Raw genomic sequence first — 22,304 nt, 5'->3', positions numbered from 1 at the left:
CAAGATAAAGTGAAGAAGTAAGTGGACAAGTGGACAAAACCCCTAATGAAGAAGAGAAGCTGTTTCAAGGACAGAAGATAGCCATAAATTTCTTTGAATTTTAAAGTCGCTCAACAAAATTGCATGTGGACAGTTGGGGGGATTTCTAGAAATCATCGCATGAAAATGAAATAATGGATTTGCTGTATTTAAAAAGGAAAACTTCTGTTGCTGTGGGGTTTTTTGTTTGTTTTTTTTGAGGCAACCAGTCTTTCAGTTTGTTTCCTTTCTGACCACCTCTGTGCCATATCGCCTACAAAACGAGCCTTTTCTGGAGTGGCTGCTCATTCCAGGGCTCCCAGCGTTTGATTCTCAAATTCAAGGGGGAATCATCTCATGCAGTTGTAAATGTGTTACCCGTGTAGATATAAAGTACTTATAGGGCAGGGCATACGGTCACTGAGCACCCAAAAACTGAGAAGAGGAAAGAAGAAAGGGTGCTCTCTTCCATAGCTCTCATCTTGAACCCAAAGAACTTGAATGTGCTAGAACAACACTTTAAAGACTGGGGAAAAACAACATCTTAGGGCAGTCCTGAGTCTCCTGCAGCTGGTCTGGGGAAGCCAGAGGAGGTGAAAAAATAAAGCACAGTTTGTCCTGGGACTCATGCCCTACCTGGAAGTGGGTTGAGGCACTTTAGAGAGCGAGGGGAGCCAGAAATAGCATCTCTGCCCCACGCTCATTTGTTCAGGTTGTTTTGGGGTTGGTTTTGGAAAATCATGCAGAAGTACATACACTTCCTTTTGATTATTTACGTAACCCTTCTATTTCACAAGGGGATTTTGAGGAAGACAAATCCCAAATTAGGTTTATGATCTTGAAGCAGATCCTAACACCTTTTAAGGTGAACCAATTAAAAGTTTCATACAGAAGAAAACTCACAAGTCCACATCAGACAGGAAGATTGCTTAATTCTGCTCGGGGTTTTTTTTTTGTTTTGCATTTGCCTGCTCTCCTCTGTGAAGACAGCATTTCATCTTGTGGATTTTTAATTGGATTTGGTGCGACAATAAGATATTTGTTGCCAGAAACGCAGCTGCTGTGTCACAAATAGAGGCGTTTTATAGCATTATGTAGATATTATTTTAGCTGTGTATTTTGGAGTGTGCAAGACGCCAGAATTCTGAGAATAAAAATATATCTCTATACATATACAGTGAGCTTTTAATAGCACTACCACTGCTTTACAATGTTGTCAATATTCTTATTTTTTAAACACTCTTTTATCCCCTTCAATTTTCTGCTAAAGAAAGGTGAGAGCTGTCAACTGTTAGTAATCTTTACTAAAAATTAAGGGGTTTATTCTTCACACAAGCATGTACCCCACACTAGATACTTCTTGAAAAGCTGGAGAACTTGGCTGTGCTCTCCGTATTGAGTCTGTTATAGAACATTACACTTTCTTTCTCCCTTGATAGGTTGAAAAAAAGTATAAAACATGTATCTGAGAGCAAAACCTACAGCACATGGACACACTCAAATCAAACAGAACAACTGCAGATCACATGCTTGCATCTGTGATTAAATTATTTCAATAAATGACCTAATAGAGTAAAAACCCGCCATCTGATCATTTTGGAGTGTCAGGATAGTGCAGCATTAACCCAGGCTTGAAATGGATTAACCTTTACTTAAGGTATAATGAGTGCACTCTAGCATCGGCAAGCAACAGGATATTTATCCTTTGCACGTCTTGTATTCCCGGTCGGATAAAATAACACTGTAGTTTTGTTTCCTGTTAATTTGTTTTCCCCATACTCCTATACTCACAAACACAGACGTTACCTAACAGCAAATCTAAGTCACTTCATTTTATTAAGCCTGTAAAAAAGAGATAACAATTCTGGCACTAGCACACCATGCTATAAATAGTGGGGGCTGACCCTCACTGTGGTTCTACAGTAGGAAAATATAGATGAGAACCCAACCCATAAGCTAGCGAGCTCAGAGAAAGTTATTTAACGGAGAAGAAATTTGTATCAACTTCACCATCATACCGTGGTGTGAGCCCACCAAAGCAGGAGGGGTACATCACCAGAAGCATTTGCTTTCAGCATCCCATGTACCCCATGCACAGCTCACCAGCCCTGCCTCCGGGCCACACTGTCCTACATACAGCACGGCATTTCCTTGAGACAGGTTACATTCTCTCTGTTTGCAAACCCCAGCTAGTTCTGTCATTGTGGTGAAAGAAAACCAAAAGTCAACTCTGTAAAGCCAAGAAGTGTCCTGAACTCTCCATCCTCCCCAAAGTAAATAGAAAAGAGCACAGACCTGGCAGGAGACACAAGGCACCCCACAAAATCTTATGTCAACTCACAGCCGAGAAAACCTCTTCATTGTTTTTCCCCCTGCCTCTCTGCTTCTACTACCAAACCCCCAAACAAAGCACAAAACCACACATCCCAGACAAAACATTAATTTGGGAGCAACCAAATAAAATCCCGAAATATGACCTTTATGAACAAATTATGCCGGAGAGGGTGGGGATGAGAAGGAAGAAGCTTCAAAATGGGGCCTTTTATTGACAGCACACTACTTCTACTGACCTCAGCACTTTAACGGGAATGGTTTGAAAAGGTGCCACCCATAGTTCTTGGAAATTCCCTCAAAAAACTACTAATTCACCCAAACTCATGCCATTTGCATAATGGAACCATTCTATTCCTGCTGCATCACCAGCCTTGCTTCAGGCTCTTTCATCCACGATGACAGTCATACTAAGCAGACAGATGCATTTGGCCAAAACTCCTTTGGCTGATGAGGACTGAAGACCTTTCTTTCCAAAGAGCCTGTTACTTTGGAAAACATGATTCACCACCGGCTGTGAATGAGAGAGACATCAAACCAACAGGAGACATGGAGCAGCGTGCAGCCCACAGGACAACCTCTCGGAGCTGCCAGGAGCAGAGATGCCATATGTGCTGCTTGGCCCAGAAATCGAGCCTGTGCCTCCTGGTTGGATGGTTGAATGCACAGCACGAGCATTTCTCCTGATGCCAGCTCTGTGCAGCAGCAAGCACCCATGGCGTGGGCAGAGGAGACAGAGGGGTGTGGAGTGACCAAGGGACATCTTGCCCCAAGAGGCAGGTGGGACAGTAGCACAGCAGGGAGGAGATGAAAGGTGTTCCCGAAGGACAAGGGAGAGCAGGGTACAGCAGCCCCAGTGCTTACAAGCAGGAGTTTTCAGGAGTAAGTCTGCCCTGACCAACCATCTCCCTTCTGATAGGAAAATGCTGCCTGGTCCAAGCATATGTTTTATCTTTTTATTCCCAGATCTTTCCTGATTGGGAAGCAGACAAAGGCCAAGCAGTGTTTACTACAACTTCACTCTGTGCTCCCATCTATCAGAACAGCTCTAAGTCAAACCCTTGGTCAATTTTCCTGAAAGCATTTCCACTGTTGAAAACTTCACATCCAGCTTCTGCTACACAACTGGTAACTCAAAACTCCTGCCTGTCCTCTCCAGATGCTTCTTGGCAGCTCCCACAGTCCATTATTAATGTTTTCATATTAGACTATTGTATTCAGGCTGTGGTAATCAGAGCAAAATCACTAAGGCATCCAATCCTACCTGCTACAACTCAGAAGAGGAGAAGCTGAAGAAATCAAGGCACCTAGAGAACTGTTAAGCCTCTGAAAAAAATGCTTGGCAGCTTGCAGGATCATTTTCTAATCAGGAAAGGATGAGAACACAAAATCCAAGCCTCTCGCACATCTCCGCAGCTCCATTTCAGGACATCCAGAGTGTGCGAAGATGAGAGCAAGCACAGAGCTGTCATTTTGCAGGAAGGAAGGATGGAGGTTTGACACCCTCAGTAATTTACAGCCTATTTCTACATATCCAAGTAGCTCTGGACTTTAAAGAAAAAAGGATAATGAGGGATGAAACAGCATCCCAACACAGATGTGCTACAAGATCTCTAGAAAGTTGCTTAATTATCCAACGGCATACTTCCCAGACCGTAAAACTGAGCAACAGGACAGGGATGTGGAGTAGAGCATAATCATAACCCTTCACATCACCAAAGATTTGAACTGTAGTGATGGTGAAGATTCAAATACTACTATAAGAAAAACAAAACGCACCAAAACCCAACACCCCTCCCAAAGCAGTTAAGTTCATAATTTCAGGTCCTTCTAGCATCTTCTTCCAACCTTCCACATTTACTTTTTAAATGATTTCTCACTTCGGAGAGTATAATAAATATGTGAGAGTATGCTACAAGAAGTGAAAACTGAAACCAACCTTTCCTGCTATTATTAGAGGGTTTCACTTTTCTTGGGATGCTACAGTAACCCATGCGATAAATTCTTGTGTTCTCTTACACAGATTGCCAGAAAAAGAGCAAGTCTGTACCAGTTAGACAGTGGTGGGGATCATAACTGGGATTCACTTCCATAAGAACAGATCTGAAGATGCCAGTCTCTTTACAGACAAGTCTCCTGCACAACTGTGTTATATCATATAGCTTGTTCTTCCTGTCAAATAAGGCTGGACCTACACTATCAAATTAATCTGGACCTAAGCCACACAATGGAAATATTCTTATTTTTGAAAACATGCATATAGTATAATTATACAGCAGCCCTAGAATAAATTTACTCTGGACTCATTACTCAGTGCGTATTTAAGATACAGAACAAACACCACATACAGTTCTATTGGAGAGAAAAGCACATTTGTTTGGGGTTTTTTTCCATGTGACAGAACAATGCTACTTATGTCATGCTGCTGGTTCTCTGATTTGGATTTAAAATGTAAAGCTACATACATGGCCAGCAGGACAGGGAACACCAATCCTTCCTCCTAAAACAGCTATGTCACAGAAAAGGCTGATAACAATTTTCATATATACACCAAATCATGCCCCTAAAGCCCAGCGAGTAGGAAGTCAGTTGACTATTGCAGTAAAAAGGGTAAAACTGCAAAGGTTATAAAGTTTATGTTTACATTCCAAGAGAATTTGGCTCTTGAGTGAAAGCCTCCAGGTAAAGCAGATACTGAAACATATTTCTGCCTTTCAAAGTTGCCCTTTTCTCAGCATGATGCTTTTTGTCATTCAACTCACTCCTGAAATGAAGCATATAAATGGCTCTTATTTCAAGAATTAGATAGTAAAAGAGAAAGGAGAGAAAAAACTTCCAGTGCCAGACCTGTTCCAAAGGACACACGAACGGCTCAATAAAGCAAGTACCTTCAGAAACATCAGCTGTCACCACTGTGAGCAGTGCTGGAGCTCTTCTGGGTGAGAAGGCAGAGCGGACTTAGTAACACTGCTTGGCTCCTTAGAAAAAACACAAAGCAACTAGCAAAACTGGGCACTAAAACCGGCTAGTTACAAGGATTATATTTAAAAACTGGAGTGCTATCTAGGAAAGCAGCATGGATACAGCAAGGCTTCAAGTACAAGCACCAGCCCTGCTGTCTCCAAATTGTCTGGATTCTCTTAAAGAGAAGCAGGAGATACATATATCTAAATATATATATATATATATATATATAAAAGTCCATACACAAATAACAGCATGATTCACACCAAAAGGCAGTGGGCAGGGACAGATAAATAAAATAAGCAACCGAAGGCTTGGCAGGATGAGGTGGTGTGACACACTGGCCAGAGCGAGGGGAGGAGCAGCAGCTGGAGCAGCAGCCGCCCAGGCACCCTGGGCAACTTCTGAAACATGCAGCTGTGTGTGGTATGAGCTGACACGCAAACAGAAAGCAAATATAAAAATGTTGTACGACAGCTGGTAACTCCAACGATGAAGCAGAAGGAGAAAGTGGTCATACTGTGGTATCAGCCTGGAGGGAAAATGAGTTTCTGCACTATAGTTTCTGTGCTAGGACAAATTTGGCAACTGCACCGTATATATTTTCACCATCCAATTGTTTATACCCAATCTCCTCCTGGAGAGGTTTCCTGCATTCTTTTTCTAGAACCCCACTGTAAATCCACTTCCAAAACTTTTGAGGAACCTCCAGAAACAAACAAAACACTACAGGATCCTGAAGTGTCCAAGCAGCAAGCAAACAAGAAAACCCTACTACTCCAATCTACATCAATCACGGACCAATATTTTTCAACTCTGAGTGTGATCCTAATAGTTGTGTTATTACTAAATACATACTTCCATGTTCAGAAAGGAGCCTTGTCCAAAGTTCATTTATGTCAATTAAAAAAACCCTTCAGCTCAACAGGTTTTGACCTAATATCCTTGTTCTCGGCATCTGGATGATGCTAGCTGTGCTGCTGCTGTTACTGAAGTTCACAGTTATCAGATCAGCATGCTTGCCAAGCACTGCTCTGGGGCATGTTTCTGAAAGAAAAATAAATATTATGTTCCTACATAATTCATGTTTTCAGTAGTATCACCACTCACAAGCCACTATTTTATTTAACATGCTACCTGAAGGAAGCAACATTCCCTGCCAAGTACAACAAATCAGACACTTCACACGCAGATGATTCTTCTTTGACATTATTGCCAAGACCAGATCTTGCTGACACCCCCCAGTTTTTACAACAGTCCCCATCTGAGAAGGGAAAATGAAATAACAAGAATGCAATAAGCCACTGACATCACTGACACTGATTTCATTTATCTCATTTGTATACTTCATTTCCTCTGGTTTGTTTTTCATCCCCCAACGTGTGTTAGATTCTAGTAAGCTTTGCTACTTTAAAGTTACAGAATGAATTACATTTGTTCTATTTAAAGTAGCACTAAGAAACCCAGTAAAATTAGCTCTGTCAGAACAGTCTTTGCTATTTAAAAGAAAAAGATGTTCAAATGTTTTAGCCATTTTAAGCCATTCTTGCTGTCCCCATGGAGCGTCTGGGTGGGTTGCCCGTTATAGTCACAGCTAAAAGCAGAGAGCACTCCATGGCTCGCCCGGCCCCAGCTCATAAACCAAAAAGAGCAGATACTCCCAGTGCCCAACCCCCACGACTGTGAGAAAACCTCGAGGAGATGTTCACAGACACACAGGACTTGGGGATGGAAACGCCACACGGGTCCTGCAACCTCTGGGACTGATGACACCAGGGAAACCTGGGGGACAGGGAGGCCCTGAGAGCAACTTGGGGTGTCAGTGGCTGGGTCCAACATGTTCGCTCAACCCCAGAAGAGCTTTTCACCCAACACAGACAAGTAAGAGATGCTGCCAAAACAAAGGAACTTACCTGTTTTGGGGTAGACTCCTAAATCTAAAAATACCTCAAATTGCCAAGGAGAAGCTACAAATAGACCGGGCAAAAAAACCCTCAGAAAAACAACAACTCCCCAGCGAAGGCCACAGTTGTGTGCACACTGTAGGCTGGCATTAGCCAGCACTGTTTCTGAAAGAAGCCGTCCCACTTTCCATCAAACCATCTGTTTGTTTCTCTCCCGCTGCCACTCAGTACTTGGTGCCAGCAGCAGAAGCTGCGTAACCCAGATTGAGGAACTGCACCGGGATGACATGATTTATTTTAAAGTGGTTTTAGTGAGGTTGGCTTCACCTGTGTTGAGTGAAAAAGGCCACTCTTCCCCAGGCTGAGCCTGTTCATTCCTTCCCAAGGAGTTAATCCAAAAAACAAAAGCGAGCGACAGGGTCTCGTCTCTTGATCTGGCTCACAGAAATTAATCTCACAAATCATTCCAACACACCCACAGTAATGATAAGGAAATATTTCCTAATATGGAATAAAAACTGAATATTGGAGTTATGCTGCACTCCAGGATTTCCTGCTATTCAACAAAGTCAAGCAGCAGAAGTCTCCCATGACCAGTTGCCATAATTCAGTTCTCTGCTACTTTCAATGAGCAGCAAACACAGCTGACAAACAAATTCATTTCCTTGATGAGAAAAGATATGTAGAGGCTGGGTGAAACTATGCATGTATATAAATATATATGTATGTATGTATGTATGTATGTAGGTATATATATAAACTACGTGCATCTGTACCTCTATAAGATACATGCACTTTGTTTCCTGCCTTTTAATCTTTTGTCCACTTCAAGTAGCAAAGAGATCTCTGATCCAAACATCATAACCTTTGATTTCACTAACAATGGGAGGCTGGTCACCTAAAGTTTAGAAACGCAAATCCACTGATAAGGTAGCTTCATCTCGGCTCCATTTGCCTCAACCTTTGGTGATACAATTACATTCTTTATGCTCTACTAACAATAGCTCTGTCCCAAAGTTAAGAGCACATTTTGAGACATCCTGTACTTAGAACACTCACTCAATGTTGAATGACTTGCAATGACATACCAAAATCTTCTCGTGCTGTCCTTTCCAATAACTCATTTTAATTTTCTTCACAGAAGGGCTTGTAAAGACAATCCAATCATTTGCGATTTAGCAGTACCCACTCAAATTGCTTTACTGTACATGTGCACGTGACTACAAGATAGGACTTTCCTACCCACCCTATTTACCTCATGTAGAGAGGAGAAGATAGAAAGGTTGCTCCATCAGCAAGGACATAGAGCTAGAGCTAGGAACAGGAAGGGAATAGAGGTGCTGGTGTATCCACACACCACTCTGTCTTCCAAGGAGTGCTTCACATGGAAGGTCACCTCAGGACAGTAGCCTGGTCAACTAAATGAGGCACAATACCCAACGAGGGAACTAAACTTACAGTCCCATGCAGCCATCCCTCTCTTCCAGGGGCTACTGTGGCACCTGAATTGATGCATTTTAACTCATTGGTGACAAGAGAAATCAGTAGCTTGCTGAAAAGCTAACAATGCTGTGCAGTGAAATGGCACTTCATAGCTTGATTTAGCTTACTTGTAGCTTTTTTTTTCTCCTGCCTCTCCCCAACTTTCACAGTGCTGCAAAACTTTGTTCTCTTAGAAGTGTCTAAAAACAGGAAGCTCTTCTATCTACTGAAGTAATTGCATTCCTGTGCACTTAAGCATTTTTCTCAGCTTTTAGCAGGTACTTGCATCCAGGCATATTCAAGAAAATATTGTTTTAAGATCTACTAAATTATCTGGCATAAAAAAGCCTGAGATAAGTAATTTGCCGCAATGTTTTGGATCATGAACTAATTACAAACAGAACAAGGTCATTGACCAAAAGTCTGCTTCGTCCTCAGTTACTGGTTTTCTTGATAAACTTATACTCTGGTCTACTGAAAGATATGTCCCATGTACATGTACAACTGCTTAAAAGTAACATTCAGTCACAGTGGATTTCTCTTTCATGGTCAATAGATACAACTTAGGAGAGAAGTAAAGAATAAGAGAAGATGCTTCTAATGTGGCACCTGCATGAAGTTTCATTCAAATTGTAATACATTTTCAGCTTTGATCCATGAAACCCTACTCTCAAATTTTAGGGATGCTGTAAAGGCTTTCTATTTTCTAAGGAATCTAGGAAAGTAGGAGCAGAGGGGGGCTTCACCTTTGGGAACAACAAGTGACTTTTCCATTGGAGAATGCTGGAGGAAAAAAGGGCACTAAGTTTGTTTTTCTTTTTACTGATATATGTCCAAATCCCTGACTCTTGCTAGGCTCTTTTTAGATCACATACATCAAATTAAGTAATTACACATGGTAAGTCTGTGCCAGCAAAGGAGCTGACTGATAAACAAGATGCAGAACATCAATGACCGGCTATGGCCTGTGCAGTGCCTCTAATCGGGGTTAATAAGCACAGCAGATCCCTCTGGCCTTAAAAAGCTGCAAATGCAGGTACTACATCTTGTTAGTATATGCAATACTGGAGAACAGATGTTTGCCAATTCAAATCACCCTACAACAGTTCACTTATTTAACTATGATTTTTGGAGAAGGAGACAGCTGTTGGCACATAAAGCAGGCTACCTTGATGAGGCCCAGTATACACAGAAATGAGAAGATGCGTGTGGTCGCCTGACACGAGAGAGGAATAAATGGTACCACCTTCCTAGTTTCTGAAGCTGGGAAGCAGATTTGGAATGGTGGGGATGGAGCTGTGCCATATTCTTACCACTAAACCACCAGGAGCTCTGGCCATCTAGTACCAAAGGTATTTAATGAAGGAACCGTAATGGCAGAATTTGATCCCTGCAATGGTAACAAGGACAACTGAAAGAGAAAGCGTTACTATCCTGCCTTATTATCAGACTGTTTTAGGAGAACAATCAATACCACTGTGTTTTTGCATTTCAACATATATATCACTTTGAGAACATATATATCACTACTCATCTCCTCTAAGGTTGAAGAGTGACCAGAGTAGTGCTTTGTTATGGTTATGTGTATGTACATGTGATCCCTCCAACACAACCACACATCCACCCTTCTAGGAAGATAAGACAAAGGCAAAAAAGAAAAAGGAAATAGAAGATTTGCACCTAGGTGAAAGGTGATGAGATTTGTGATGGGCATTAGAGTTCCCTGTGGAAGGTTACTCTCCAGTCTCGGTCTGGGAAAGATCACTCAGAATGGGTGGTGTTTTCCTTTAAATTAATCTCAGATATTTTATTCTATTATCTAGTTTCCTAGTTAAAGGACAAGACAGACAAAAGCAGGGTGTGGACAAAAAGCTCTGGCTATATCCAGTTGCAAGAGAAAGTGAGAAGGAAAAGGAACAGAGGATATCTGCTTAGTTTCTATAAGGTACTAAGGCTGTGTGTAGCTGCTGTACTACAGTTAAACATGCAAGAATGGGCAAGTTTCCAGATTAGAAAAAAAAAAAATCTTCATAAAGAGATCAACACACTGGGCTCTTAATGAAGACCCCAGTTTCACACACTTTCAAGATATGATCAATTATGGCAAGACAACTTGTCTAGGAGCAAACATTTCCCACCAAGAAAGCCTTCAGAACAGAAGAGTTAGCAACATGTCCTGAGGGTTAAGCACGCTCTCGACTGAGAAAAGGAGCACTACTCAGCAGTACAGAGGACTCTTCATGGAACACAGGTCACCATATACAAAGCTGTGGGCTTGACAGGAAAGTAGAAGGAAAAGCAACACTTGTGTTCCTGCAGAATGGCTCTCACTGTTCCTTTTCAAGGTGTTTCTATTGCCCCGCAAGGTGACTGTATGTCATTGTGCCTCCATTTCTTTATCTCTGAAGTAGAGATGAGGATAAGTGGAGTTACCTTTAGGAAATTCAAATGGAGATACCAGTTTAGTGCAAACAATGTGTAAAGATGGAGACTGGTGGAGTGGCAAATAAAGAAGCCTTTCAGGCAGCGATCTGAATTGCTTGAAAAGCTGGATACAACCAGCTATTTCCAATAAATAGTAACCCAAGAAAAACCCAAATAAGCCGTAGGAAGAATGAGATCATTTCCACTTCTGAATATTATTTAACACTAACGTTTCCTTATGAGGATGGGCCCCATGCACAAGGCCCTTACACAGAAAAGACAGACCTTGCTGCCAAGTTCTGTTTCAAGGAGTGTCAATGTAGGTCTACAAATTGCTACTTAGAGAGAGATCAATCCCTTCTTCTCAGTTCTGGCCACACACTCCTACCATTTTCCCAATAACACAGCCACAGGTGAGTTAGGTGAACTCAGCACTCGAACAAACCTAAACTACCAACCACCCCCATGCTCCTGTAATAAAAGGAGATGGGAGGTCAGGACTGTCCCTTTCCATAATGGCCAGTAATTCAGATTGCGTACAACATAAAACTCAGAGCCTAACCATGACAACCGTCAAAGAAATGCTCTCACCAATGAGTCACATTCTTCTTGCATCAACTTCTGCTGGCTCCCTTTGCAAAGCTGTCAAAAGACAGGCTATGCCTACTTTCTCACATCCCCTTTACTTCAAGATGCCACACAAGGGAGCACAACTCATTTGATATTGATGAAAATGGTTACACTAAGGCTGATCATGATGAACAGCTGAATACCTATCCCCTAGATGGTGTATTATATGCTGCACTCTCTGTAAATATAGCTAGGTTCATTCATAAAGACCAGGAAGGGTTTTTTTACTATGTGCTGCTTCTGCTTGCTCCAGAAGCCATACCAAGTGCTCCTCCTGGAGCACTGCTTGGTTCCTCTACGTTGAACAAAGCCCAACACAGACAAGCAAGCTCAAACAGCAATGCTGACATGGTGCAGAAGTTCACACTATGCAGCAGGCGCAGACATAATTAGTGCTTGAAATAGTTTTATGTTCACCCAAAGAACACCAAGATCAAAGACTTAAAGCAAAGCCTGGTACCTGATCTACAGAAACACACCAGGAACATCCACCTTAAAGTCCACCCTAATTTCTCACTCATTCCTTAATGTGCCTCCTCTCATTCTACTCAACAATTCTACCAGAAGAGTTATGAGTGAAGGCATCCCTAACACAACCTTGAGGTAGACAAATCTTTCAGGAATATAAAACCACATTAAATTCCTGGTATTTGCCAATGATGCAAGTGTTGAAGTCATGAATATTGTGAGTTTTCTTCTTCCAATTGCAGATGATGTACATACAGAGTAAGCACACTCTTGCGGTTACAACACAGGAAACTGCATTAAGTGACAGATGATATGGATTCTATTCTATTTCCCATGTGCAAGAACAAACCCTACAGATAAAAAGAAAGAAAGAAAAAAAGTACTTAGGGTGTGCCTCAGTTACACTACATGAAAACAAACATATAATTCCTTCACCTACCAGGTTATAAGGCTGAATGAGTTCATATGCACAAAGAACCTGGGCTCTTAAGAGGAAAGATGTTAAAAAAGTAGTTAAAAATTTATTAATGCATTCTGAAAATTCAAAAACCTGTAAGGGATGTGGCCCCTTGTTATAGCACTCCACTGAGCTGCCCATTTGATCAGACCAGACAACCAGTTAACTACTACAGTCAACCGCAGAAAAAGCATTAATCAGTATATTGTAGATTTGGATGGGTGTGTGGCAAGACAAGCAGCTGAGGTGTTTTTCACTGTTCCAAGGACAGGGTTGAAATATTATTCTGACATCAGAAGCTGGAGAAAATATACGGGAAAAGGCAATAGAAAGGACAATTAAATATTAATACACTGCAAGTGGCCAAGTTTGGCGATAACATTTCCAAGTTGAGTTATACTCAGCATTGACAAAATGTTGCTGCTGTGAATCCAGCACAAAGCATTCATTTGAATGACTCCCCAGTCAATGTTTACACAGTCTGTTGCTCATATGCAAATAACATTAATCAGCTGTCTTTTAAAGTACTGATAAATGGACAACATTTGGAAAGTTTTACCAGTTCCCCAGTAAAGCCCTACATGATATCAGGAATGTAGTTTGTCACATTGGTATATAACACAGGGTAAGAGAGAATACTTCGCAATTCCACAAATCACTAGGAAGCAGCTGCTCTGCTATATTCTCTTCACTTCTGAAAATATAAAGAGCACTAAAATAAAGATAAGGGAGTCTAATAATGTAGTAATAGTACAGAATAAAAACCATTTACATTTCTGATTCCTCAGATGATTAATTATTGCTTCAATTGAGCCTTAAAGCACATTTCAACTTGTACTCATTTACAAAAAGAAAACCAAGTGAAAGCTCTTATTTTAGAAGTACCCCTGGCAGTCTGAAGAGGTCTGTGCAAAAAACAGTACCTGTTACTCCACAGATCAGGCCCCAATTGATATTAAGCCCTACCTACCTCCCTAGCCTAGTTGCATAATAAAAAATTAATTCATCTCCTCAGGTCTAAGATGATAACACAGGAATGGAAGAAAGATCTGGAGGGTAGTCTATATTTTTTTTCATCCCCTTGAGTAAAATTTTGCAAAATAAATCAGTAATAAATTATGGAAATTTCAGCAAATCCTGAAAGCACAGGGAAGCTGCTGTGCTGGCAGCCTCCATGAGGGAAGGTGTACTCTTCCCCTGCCCAATATGCCTGAAGATTTAAAGGTCTCTTGGGGTTCTTACCAAGCCTCAAGCTGCTTTCCTCTCCTTTTGGTTATTCCTCATGTTAATAATGCCAGAAAGCACCTTCATCTTCCAATGAACTGGAGCTCCAAGCTTTATTCTGCTTCTCTATGCAGTGTACCTGCCTCCTAGCTTCCAAGCAAATTATGTTTTGCACTTCTGAAGTATTTTCCATTCAGATCTCAAGTCACTTTGCAAAACTGAAACATAAAGCACATCATCTTAGCAAAGCAAGTCAGCAATTCTATCACAGCTGGCTATGAGGGAAAGTATTAATAAACAAACCCAGGCCCAATCCTGGGAGGACTTAGAAGGTATATGAGCAAGGAAAGAACTTGACTAGAGAACCCTGCCTTGTAACAAGTGTCTACAGCAGCCTGGGGAACAGACTTCTTCCATCTCCACCCATTTATTAGTAGAAACATATCCAATATAACGTAGAGGCTTACATAGCACTCTCCACATACAGTTCTCAAAATATGATGACAATTTCAGTCTGATTTTAGAAACGGGAAAGTGGGGCACAACAAAATTAATCATAGCTGCGAAAATAAAAAGTAATTTAAAAACAAAGTCAACTGTGCAGCACCATACCAGCATCTGAAGCACAAAGCATAATTTGTAGAAGCTGGCAGAAACCTGAAGGAAGGGCTGAGATATGGAATTGCTGCATCAGTCCTGACTTTTACCTTGAGTTTAGTATTACAGTCAGTTCAGCTCAGCACTGGGGAAAGGCAAGCTGTTCCTCTGGCAAGCCTTCATACAGATATGCATTTGAAAAATAAAATGTGTGCACTTATGGAACATAAAAATGCTTTATGGATTCCTATTTTTAACACTAAATGGCACAATGAACTATGGGGAAAAAAATAGAATTACAGCAGGAAAGAGAAAAAAGCTCATTTGACCTGGGCCCAGGGCTTTTTCAGAGGTGTAACTGCAGTGGAGCTCTGCCCACTTACACTGCTGTTTACACTGAGCCCCGGGGCTTTTGCAGCTGCTATTGAGGAACCACATTCTTCACGCTCTTCTGGAGAAAAACAAACGGATTCTGACTATGCTGTTGGCAAAACAAAAGGAGTCTGTGAAATCACAAGTTTTTGCATGCACCTGCAGGGATATTCTACTAAGGTGAAGCCAGCAGATTTTATTACTCCTGAAACTTCAGCTGCCATAGGAAACTACTCGGAAGTCACACAGCAGTATCAGAGCATATACACGCATTCAAGGTTGCACAACTAGAAGCCCACCAGGGCCTTGCTTGTACCTTTTTCTGCTGAAAAAAGATGTTAACCTCTGTTCTACATGTTGTAGTGGCAGAGTCCTAAATAGTGACTATCATAGAAGGCAGAAGCAAACACTTCCTAGTGCTTTTTCATTGCCACTGACTACAGAGGATGGTAAAGATGACTGACTGGCTTAGATGCGCAACTGTTAAGCACCCAAGGGTACGTAGATGAATCTTGCCTGGCAGCTGATACAATGCCAGCTCTCATTGTGATGTGGCTACCCCGAATTAAGCTTTGGATTTAGCAGTTTGCTTCTCCTTATCAGCTCAAAAGCCTGTAGGTGTTGGCCATGTCTACAACACACTTCTCAAGAACTTTTAGAAACCCAGCCTCATCAAGTAGTAGCCCTACAGCAAATGGATGTGACTTACAGGTAAAATACGTCCCAAGGACCAAATGAAGCAAACAAAATAGGTGGCATCCCTCCCCCATCTCCATCTCCAGCAGAGAGCACTGGACTCTCCAGCAGAGGAGGACCAGGCAACTGTCTGTAATGTGGAGAGACCCAGACCCCACCAAACTTAAGACAATTTGAATCCAACTGTGATTTGAGCATCTTGTCATTTTCACATCCCTTAACTCTGGGCACCTCACAGACAGTAAAAATATTCTCCACATAAAGATCTGGATCTCTTTATATAGCGTTTGCTAAAAATAACCTCTTTGGAAACATCTTTTGCCAAATGAGTGCCAAAACTTCAAAGGCTGAATTACAACATTGAAATATTTGTAACACAAGTTTGTTACATTTCTTGCAAAGCTCGGCTGGCAGTTGGAAATCGCATCTTTCAGCTCCCAGACGTGGTCCAGGCAATAACTGGAAATTGCTCTTTGGTGGCTTACGTGAAATGAGTCAACAGATCTCAGTCCAGCTCTCAACAAATTAGGCACCACATCACAAAAGCATCTGTAAGAGTCACTTCCTTTGTTGATACCATTCTAAAGGCCAAGGACTGAATAAGGTGGGGAAAATGAATTATCCTCCCTCAAAATAGCACGTTCCTCCAAAACATGAATTGCTTTTACCTAGCATCTTGGGTGAAAGTATCCCAGTCTGATCTAAGTATTTATTTAAGCTGTCTATGTAATCCCATACTTTCTCAGTAGCAAAAACAAAGACCTGCTGACTTTCAACATGCCAGAGCCATGCAAAAGGAGAAAAGATGGTAGGAACATTCCCACCCAACATGCTAACTGCATTTCTGTTTTCTGGAGCCAATAAAAGTTTAAGCATTTTTCTTTAGGAAAATTTAGCATACAAACATAGACTCACCTTGAATAAACCACTCAATTTCAAGGACTCGCATCATTAGGAATGTTTGCCTTGTCTTTGCCAGTGAAGTGGCATAAAACAAGTAATACAAACTTAGAATACTAAGTAATGACATTTTAAACTCTGCTTTAAGAAAACAGAGTCATTTTAAGGGGATTCAGATAATATGGGATCAAAATCTTCAATCGCAAACATCAGTCTTCATTTCTCGTAATAAATTGCCACATCCCCCTAAAGCACTATATAAATCCCAGTGAATTAACTTTGCTAGAAAACAAAGCAGTATGTGTCACAAATACAATTCAGAGCAACAGTTTTGAAAAATCATTTGATTGTATTAATTAATTTGAACTTTGTTGCATTTGGATGGCACAAAATAATTCAAGATAAACACATTTAATATTAGGGGATTGGTGCTGCTCAGAGAATTTAGAGATACCGAGTTCAGAGAAAAGAATGCATTTTGTTCAAAGAGGATAAAGTCCTTCTGAGTTTTTGTTTTTCGTAAACAGCTGCTAAACCAATTGAATGATGCCTGTGAAGCACACAGGGTCAAATGAGGTCAGTACCTCAAAGAGCACCGGATCTTTCAATATTGAAAAAAACACTTACAAAAAGATCTTAATACATTCATATATCCTCACTCTGGCTGCCACTTAAAAAAAAAGTCATAGGTATCCATAACAGAGGCTGGATTATCCTTTGTCAGTCTCTTCTCCATCAAAGTTGATGAGAATTACACCACCAAATTCAGTATGGGAAGTAGATTTAGCATCCTATCGATAAAGAGGCTTCTTGCTTAGAAGTAGCATTGACTGAGATACCAAAGAAAGCCAAGAATTACAAAGAAGTGTTTATTTTATCCATTCATTAGTCACTGACAAATACTAATTTAGACCCCATTAATCTGGAAAGCCATTAGAATGCTTTCAGTGCAGCTTTCTCATAAGAAGTAGGGTGAGCCAAGTTTTTTTCCTGTTAAAAGTCCTACACTTTTGGTCAAACACAAACTACATTCCTGATCTACCCAAGGAAAAGGGGAAAAACCATAAGCAGGTGCAGTGTTTGGTTATATCACATGCAAAAAAGCCCCTATTTCCCTCCCTAGATGTATTAACACATATATGATGGAAACATACTTCTGTAAGTGACTTCATCTTGTAAATCAGATGCTTTGTTGACAAGATGATCATCACCCTTGAACAGAAGGAAGCTGCACCCAAAGCACAGATTCAGACATTCCTGACAGAAGTCTGGCCCTTCCATCCAAGACAAATGTGGAGATTCATCTGCACCGCTCTTACAGTGGTTTATTAGTTTGCAATATCTGGAGAGAATTTACTTCACAGTTCAAAGAGAAGGGGGGGCAGCAGGTGGACCTTACTTAACTGACATCTTTATGGTAAAAATCCAGCCCTGCCTTGGCAGTCAGGAGAGGGAAGAAAAGAACTTAGATTCCACAATGACAGAAGCAAATCTCACCATGCATCTGCATTCTTCAACTGCACACAGACAGAAGCAGATTCACTATCGCTCTCTAATGTCCTAAGTAAGAATACAGAAGCTTTTATCCTCTTAGTCTGTAGGGCAGTGCTCTTTAAAGATGACATGACTGCTTCAGAGCACTTAGGCTAAAGAACCAAGTAAATACATTTATGCTTTGTTTCTCAGACTAGGAAAATTACAGTCAAATAGAAGTAAGAAAGATACTGTCAAGACTAGTCTCAAAAACGAGCTTCTACATGAGCCAAATACAAAAAACGCTAACAGTTTGTTTTCTGGTGTTGTTTTTGTTTGGTTTTGGTTTGGTTTTTTGGTTAGGTTTGCTTGTTTGTTTTTAAAAGAGAAATAGTATAACCAAAATTGTCATCATAATTCTTCTCTTGCAGCCTTTTACTCCCTAAACAACACAGGCTCGTGCCATACCCAGAGGTCAAAATCTGAATCTCAGATTGGACTGTAAACAAAACTGAAATTGGCTTTATAAATATTACTGCTTGTTTAATAAAAAGGGCAGAAGGAAAAATAGCTAAAATCACTTATCTTTATTAGAGTACAGCCATTTCCCCCTAATTATGTCACAATTACTTCCTTTTTCATTTTTGAATTTCCACTATTATTTCAATCCTTTCAAATGCAGTGATCTAAAGTACACATGAAAAAATGGATATGTACCTATTAATTTTTTCCTAAATGTTACTCTTGATTGTAAAGATAATTTAAATAAGCAAAATAACTTTCTGCTTTGTAAAACAGATAACAGCCAAGCATATTTCTTCATTGTACCCTCATCATAGCCAGAGTTCTGCATCTTCCTGATGAGCCAAGAAGGTGAAGGCAGCAGCATTTTTGGCAGGCTCCAATGAACCCCTTTGGTAGTTTCCAGCAAAAGTGTTCAGCAAAGTCATTCTGTCAGCAGCCAGGCTGGAGCACAGGCTGTGAGCAGCAGCTGAAATCAATGCTGTAGGTCAGGGTATATTCAGACTCGAGATTCTCTTATCTCTTGTTTGGGTGATATTACATTCATCTATTTTTCCTGGACACTGAAAAGGATTTGTTCTTGTTTTATCATTTGGCACTACACAATTGGCTTACATCTCTGTGAGCAGAAGCAAAGAGTTAACCTGAATCAGGTGCCCTCTGGGATTAAATGGGGCTTAAAGGCATCCAAGTGTGAGCCTAACACTTTGGAGTTATGAATGAACCAGAGCTGTCAGAGACAGCTTAGAGCAAGCGGCACTGTGATAGCAAGGAACATGCAGGTTGTGCTCTGACACCTCCTGAAAAAACAAGTCACCCTACACTAATACCAGCCACACTGATGTTGATCAAAGGAATTGGGATAAGATCTTAAATTCAACCAGTCAACTTGAATATCCATGTATTGGTTAGCCCACTAACACATCCATGATCTGAGATTCACAGCACTGTCAGGGGGATTGATCATACCAGCACAGCATTAATTTCACACTCTTCACTGTGACAAAGCCCAGAGCAGTACATCTTGGATGACAAGAGGACACATCACCATTCCTGTGACAAAAAATTTTGATACAAGTTCACTTGCATCCAAATTACATCCCAGGTGTAGCCAACCCTCCGGAAATGCCAAGATTTGCATGCTCAGACTGATTAGCTGATAAACACATTATAACCCTCACCTGGGCAGCCCCATCCTTCCATATCCTACCATGTCAGCACAGCTGAAACGCAAGTTTTCATCCCACACACTTGTTTTTCTGTAACACTATCTTAGCTACATGGCCTCAAATCTTTGAAGACAACTTTGCATTTCCTTGTGCACCTGGGGCTCACAGTGACTTCAGTGGGTTCCTTCCTGTTGCAGGAATGGATGAATGTTGCCTGTGAACACTGGTAACTACTGAGAACTAGAGCTGGTCAAAAAGTGGTGCATGCTGTGACATTAAGGAAAAAGGTAAAAAATTTTCCAAATTCTTTAAAGGTTTGCCAGCAAAGCTTGAACATCTAAAGTACTCCACTTTATTATTTTCCTTTTATCACTGCCTCGTGAGGAAGAGACAGGGAGGGAAAAGAAAGAAGTGGAAAAAGATTTAACAGGAGCAGGAAGGAATTCCCTTCTCTACTCTCTTCACCTTCCAAACCAAAATAAATGATTGTTTTTTCCAGATCTTTATCTCACTTCAATCTAAAAGCTGTTCTTCTCATAATCTTATAATAAATTACCCACAATTCATTTTCTTACCTGAAACTAGTTTTGAAGATTATTGTTCCTAATGCTAGAGCTCATCACAGCTCAATGATTTCCACCCTGTGGTCCACAGACACTGCCAGCAGTGTGCAGCTTGTCAATGGGACAGGAGTGATTTTTAACCAAAGGTGCATGATGGTCTGGGAGCATGTTGTGGCTTGACAGTAGTCTGTGGTTTGCTGAACTTAAGAACCACAGCCTCCACTTCTGTTGCTGTCTAACCACTCCATGGCTTGTATAACTCAACCTTAGAGACAGCCGTAACACTCAGAATCAACTGAAGAATATCAGGAGACCTTCCGTTTCACAACTCTCTCTTCCAAGCAGATACCAGTGGTGAATTATATTCATCTTTTATATCACATACACATTTTTATTTTCCCCTATGAGGATTCCCCTACCTTCCCATCATTAAATGTTTAACATAATGTCTGTATTCTGCACTTTGTGCTTTTCAAATACTTCAAAAGAGTCTCTGCTCTATAGATTCTTATACATCTTACTGTCATTTTGGCTGACTTCAAGTTCACTCAATTTCTAGTTAGAATGATTCAAACCATAAACAATTTACAGGATATTACTCCAGGTTTTTAACACTTTTTTTTTTTTTTTTTTTTTTAAATAGAGAGAAACCAAAACAAAAAACTCTCAAAGTAATACTCATGCAACTTAGCCAGGCTAAGATGCTCACATGACACACATATCACACAAACTCTCCTTTTCTGTTAAATGAAACTCCCAGAGAAGATAAACAGGATGAAGTAGGGAAAGAGTCTCCATATAGAAACTAATCATATAAAAGAACCCATCTAATACACTTAATATTAAATGGTCATTCTACACACTTTGCTCACAAGAGATTTGAGAGGTGAATTCACAGAGAACTGTTTTAATACACCTTGCTTCTCTGCTCTTAGTCATTACCTCCCTAGACGCTACCTATGCCTGTTAAGACTGTAGAAGGACTAAACAATAAGACTTTACTGGAAATTGTATTTAGGATATAGCCAGCATCATTTTCTTTGTTTCCAGCCCCATAAACTTGAATGTGACCATTTTCTTTCCTACAGCATTTGCAGAAATCAAGATTCATGCTGTAATTAATTTCATGAAGTGAAGGAAATAATTTATTTTTAACTATAAGTAGGTAGTTTAATTTAGTAAGAGAAAGTTTTTCAGGCACAATTAAAGTTTTGATTTACAGAAATGAAATATGGTAAGTCAGTCATGAAGAATATCAACTCGCCTGCTCAACCAGAGTTATTTACCACTTCAGTGGACTAAGCAAGCACGAACAAAACCAACAAAACCCACCAAAGATGTATGTTAATGACATCAGAAGTTATAGAATTCCTTCCTTTCACCTCAACAGTCAGAATTCATTATGATGCACTTAACTACTTTCCAAGACATGCCACTGTTAAGATCTGCACCATAAGACAACCTTAGTTGGTAAGTCTCACCAAGCGTATTTGCTACACAAATATCTGTTAACCAAAGGTCATTACTCCACTAATTAGGAATGTGCTTTAACAGTTGGCTGTTACATGTTTGTAACAGCCATGTCTTTCATTACTGTATGAGCACAGAGCTCATATGCAGAACACAAAAGTCCCTTAGAATTCCAGATGTTAGTGCTTGTTAAATTATACTTTTATTTGTTGTTAAATGGACTTCATATTCAGTTTCTACAGTTTGCAAAAAACAGGTACTCCTATTAAATCCTTACCTTGTCATTGAATTTTGTTTCCTTTCCTGCTCTGCCAATCACTAAATACCACAAAAGAGAAGAATCCACTTATCTTTAACTTCAAGAAACAACAACTGCCTTTAAACAATGCAGTACAATGCTTTTGTCTGGGGAGCTACTAATATAAGCTTTCCTCTTCATACAGGACTCAGCATGCTAAAAATTAGTGACATTTTAAGTGGAACAATTCTTTCATCATCAGGCTGATTTTTGGCTGGCATTCTGGTTACCTCCCTTATAAGGCACCAGTGAGAGGGAAGGGTTAGAAACACATTATGCAACTGTAAAACACATTATGCACTGTAAAACAAAAAAAAAATTAAAACAAATTTTAAGAAATGT

The 22,304-nt window shown here is 40.4% G+C and overlaps 1 protein-coding gene across 2 annotated transcripts in view; it reads right to left on the bottom strand.

The window, feature by feature from the left end:
• The window catches only part of STK38L (serine/threonine kinase 38 like), a 51,789-nt gene that overhangs the window by 22,937 nt on the left and 6,548 nt on the right, over positions 1 to 22,304 (bottom strand). Inside the window, exon 1 of one of the 2 annotated variants that reach the window (XM_013368512.3) lies at positions 13,921 to 20,834. The exons of the other annotated variant lie outside the window; for it this stretch is intronic. The gene's annotated coding sequence lies outside the window, so the exon portion shown is untranslated. Of the gene's footprint in view, positions 1 to 13,920; positions 20,835 to 22,304 lie in introns of those variants that run through there. 2 annotated transcript variants of the gene reach the window in all.

Source organism: Columba livia, chromosome 1 (genome assembly GCF_036013475.1).
Source record: "Columba livia isolate bColLiv1 breed racing homer chromosome 1, bColLiv1.pat.W.v2, whole genome shotgun sequence".
Lineage (NCBI taxonomy): Eukaryota > Metazoa > Chordata > Aves > Columbiformes > Columbidae > Columba > Columba livia.
This window is presented reverse-complemented; position numbering and strand designations above follow the sequence as displayed.